Below are 4,690 nucleotides of genomic sequence, written 5' to 3' on the forward strand. Positions count from 1 at the left end.
ATTGCTAACTAAGGCTTGTATCCCCCTAGTGGGGAAAATAGATGAGCACGTGTCCAGACTCCAGAACACAGTGTATAGTGTGGCACAGCTATATCCAATTCTGTATAACTGGCTTTATATTATTAAAAAAATGTTTTTTAAATAAAGCCACGTATGCAGAATTGGATATAGCTGTGCCACACTATAGTGTTCTGGTCTGGAGATGTGCTCATCTATTTTCCCCACTAGGGGGATACAAGCCTTAGTTAGCAATGGCATGATCTAAATATTCAGTTAATTTCATTATTCAATGTCTTTTTTTTTTATATGATAACATTTATCATATAAAAAAAGACATTGAATAATTAAATCATGCCATTGCTAACTGAGGCTTGTATCTCCATAGTGGGGAAAATAGATGAGCACATGTCCAGACTCAAGAACACGGTATAGTGTGGCACAGCTATATCCAATTCTGTATAACTGGCTTTATATTATTATTATTACATTTTGTTATAATATAAAGCCAGGTATGCAGAATTGGAAATTTGCTGTGCCACACTGTGTTCTGGTCTGGAGTCTGGACATGTGCTCATCTATTTTCACCACTAGGGGGATACAAGCCTTAGTTAGCAATATCTAGATAGTTATTTCTTTATTTAATGTCTTTTTTTAAAATATTATATGCAGTTAAACAGCATTTTTGTGCCCAGCCCCCATGCGGTGCTGCAGTACTAACCTGCTGTCGTCTTCTCCGTCTGCTTCAGCCACTCCGTGTCACAGCCTAGTCATCTGCTCCATTCTGACCTCTTCTCCCGCTGATTGGATGATGACAGGCTTCCTCACCAGTCACTCCTGACTGGTGAGGAAGTCTGTCAATCATCCAATCAGCGGGAGAAGAGGTCAGAATGGAGCAGATGATTGAGGACTTGGAGGAGGAGTTTGCGGCCATCTTGTTTCCTTGAAGACGCTATGGAGGTCCTGTGTGCGGCGGTTTCGGGTCCTTGAAGATGGCGGACGTGGCACAGGTACTCGTTTCTGTATCGGAGTACTTGCACGAGTACTCATGCAAATACTCGGTATCGCCGCCAATACCGATGCTTGTATCGGTATCGGAGCATCCCTATCCAATAGCAGGCTGACTATTGCACCCGTCCACTGCCTGCTGTCAATCAGGAGAGGAGGGAACTGAAGGAGAAAGTTCTCCATCAGGTCCTCCTCTACTGATTGACAGCAGGCAGTGGGTGGGTGTAATAGCCAGCCTGCTATTGCATTTAAAACAATCCAATAGCAGGCTGGGTATGGCTCCCAGCCTCTAGATGTAGAGGAGGAATGGAGCGGCAGCGGAGGCACAGGGAGTGGTAGAGAAGGCACGGAGCGGCAGCGGAGGCACGGGGGGTCAGAGAAAGAACATGGCAGCAGCGGGGGAATATAGTCACAGCGGTCTCTCCTCCCCGCTGATGCGTGCTGCAGTGGTCTGTGTCCCCTCTGCCGATACAGGCGGGGAGAGCAGCGTGGAAAGAAAGGGACACAGACTGCTGCAGCCAGCACCAGTGGGGAAGAGAACGGAGGAGCAGAGCGGCAGCAACTAATCGATGATGACAATTGTTGATAACGATTCTCATTATTAATTATAAAATTACTATAATCTCATCAGGATAAACATTTATAGCTACATTTCTGAAACTGGGCTAATAAACATTTCATACGAAGCTCAAGCCTTAGATTTCAAGAGCCAACCTGTCCCATCCAAAAGCAAACAGGCAGCCAAGGAACAAGATTTTCCACTGGCAGGTTTCATTTTTTCTATTACAAACATTGGCAACCGGGTCACGGGGGCTTTACCGCTCTGACTCACATGCCTACAACAAATACAAAGGTCATGGCATTCAGAAATCACTCAAAAGTCATAAGAGTCACACAACTATCCCTGGGACATGAATAATGGCCCCCTACATGTATGTCCCATGGCATTCTTCCTCCAAACTGACCAGAAATGGTGTGGCTCAGAACACACCGCTTTGACTTGGATCACATGATCATTTCTGGCCATTCAATGACATCCATAGAAAGGATACAATTCAGACACATAAGACTCATTGAGGAACTCCACACTGGCAATATTTGCCTCCCGCCGCAGCTTTCTTTACATTTGGATTATATATATTGAAATAGATTATAATTCAGCAGCAAATTGATCTCTATAGTCACATGGTACGTACTCCTCTCTAGTCACATGGTACCTACGCCTCTCTATAGTCACATGGTACGTACTGCTCTCTATAGTCACATGGTACCTACTCCTCTCTACAGTCACATGGTACCTACGCCTCTCTATAGTCACATGGTACGTACTGCTCTCTATAGTCACATGGTACGTACTCCTCTCTACAGTCACATGGTACGTACTCCTCTCTACAGTCACATGGTACGTACTGCTCTCTATAGTCACATGGTACGTACTCCTCTCTACAGTCACATGGTACGTACTGCTCTCTATAGTCACATGGTACGTACTCCTCTCTATAGTCACATGGTACGTACTGCTCTCTATAGTCACATGGTACGTACTCCTCTCTATAGTCACATGGTACGTACTGCTCTCTATAGTCACATGGTACGTACTCCTCTCTATAGTCACATGGTACGTACTGCTCTCTATAGTCACATGGTACGTACTGCTCTCTATAGTCACATGGTACGTACTCCTCTCTATAGTCACATGGTACGTACTCCTCTCTATAGTCACATGGTACGTACTCCTCTCTATAGTCACGCAGTACGTACTGCTCTCTATAGTCACATGGTACATACTCCTCTCTATAGTCACATGGTACGTACTGCTCTCTATAGTCACATGGTATGTACTCCTCTCTATAGTCACATGGTACGTACGCCTCTCTATAGTCACATGGTACGTACGCCTCTCTATAGTCACGCAGTACGTACTGCTCTCTAGTCACATGGTACGTACTCCTCTCTATAGTCACATGGTACGTACTGCTCTCTATAGTCACATGGTACGTACTGCTCTCTATAGTCACATGGTACGTACTCCTCTCTATAGTCACATGGTACGTACTCCTCTCTATAGTCACATGGTACGTACTCCTCTCTATAGTCACATGGTACGTACTCCTCTCTATAGTCACATGGTACGTACTCCTCTCTATAGTCACATGGTACGTACTCCTCTCTATAGTCACATGGTACGTACTCCTCTCTATAGTCACATGGTACGTACTCCTCTCTATAGTCACATGGTACGTACTCCTCTCTATAGTCACATGGTACGTACTCCTCTCTATAGTCACATGGTACGTACTCCTCTCTATAGTCACATGGTACGTACTCCTCTCTATAGTCACATGGTACGTACTCCTCTCTATAGTCACATGGTACGTACTCCTCTCTATAGTCACATGGTACGTACTCCTCTCTATAGTCACATGGTACGTACTCCTCTCTATAGTCACATGGTACGTACTCCTCTCTATAGTCACATGGTACGTACTCCTCTCTATAGTCACATGGTACGTACTGCTCTCTATAGTCACATGGTACGTACTCCTCTCTATAGTCACATGGTACGTACTCCTCTCTATAGTCACATGGTACGTACTCCTCTCTATAGTCACATGGTACGTACTCCTCTCTATAGTCACATGGTACGTACTGCTCTCTATAGTCACATGGTACGTACTCCTCTCTATAGTCACATGGTACGTACTGCTCTCTATAGTCACATGGTACGTACTGCTCTCTATAGTCACATGCTACGTACTGCTCTCTACAGTCACATGGTACCTACGCCTCTCTACAGTCACATGGTACGTACGCCTCTCTATAGTCACATGGTACGTACTGCTCTCTATAGTCACATGGTACGTACTGCTCTCTATAGTCACATGGTATGTACTGCTCTCTATAGTCACATGGTACGCTCTCTATAGTCTATTTGTACTTACTGATCTCAACGGTTGGCTGTACTTAATGGTGCGGGGTACGAAAATACAAGTCCTGTAGAACTCCTTACCGGAAATCCCAAAGAGGTTAAACGGGTGCTCGAAATGACAGCGGATGGCGCCGCATATAAAATCAAGCACTTTTCGGGGACACGCAGGGTCCCCTTCATTAGGCCCTGACGTGCCAGGTGTGCTGGTGATGTCTACATCCAAAGTTGGGCCAAAATATCTAAGCTGGGCGATGTTCTGGGCGGATTCCGCGCTTTCCATCTATAGTATCAGCCGCAGACGTGCAGAATCCACGCGTATGTTTAAATACCGCTCTCTATAGTTGGATGGTAATGTCTATTCTCTATAGTCAGCTAGTACCTACTGCTCTCTATGGTTTGGTGGCGCTTAGTCCTCTCTATGGTTTGGTGGCGCTTAGTCCTCTCTATGCTTTGGTGGCGCTTAGTCCTCTCTATGGTTTGGTGGCGCTTAGTGCTCTCTATGGTTTGTTGGCGCTTAGTCCTCTCTATGCTTTGGTGGCGCTTAGTCCTCTCTATGGTTTGGTGGCGCTTAGTGCTCTCTATGGTTGCTTGGCACTTGCTTCTCTACATGGTCAGCAGCTAGTGCTTACTCCTCTCTATGGTTGCATTGTACTTACTATTCTCTATAGTACTTACTGCTCTCTGTCATCCAGCGGCACTTACTATTATATACGCTCTTTTGGTACTGTTGAGGGAATTCTTCTCTGACAAAATGTT

Source organism: Nanorana parkeri, unplaced genomic scaffold (genome assembly GCF_000935625.1).
Source record: "Nanorana parkeri isolate BGI_ZX_2015 unplaced genomic scaffold, ASM93562v1 scaffold1424, whole genome shotgun sequence".
In the NCBI taxonomy this organism is placed as follows: Eukaryota; Metazoa; Chordata; class Amphibia; order Anura; family Dicroglossidae; genus Nanorana; species Nanorana parkeri.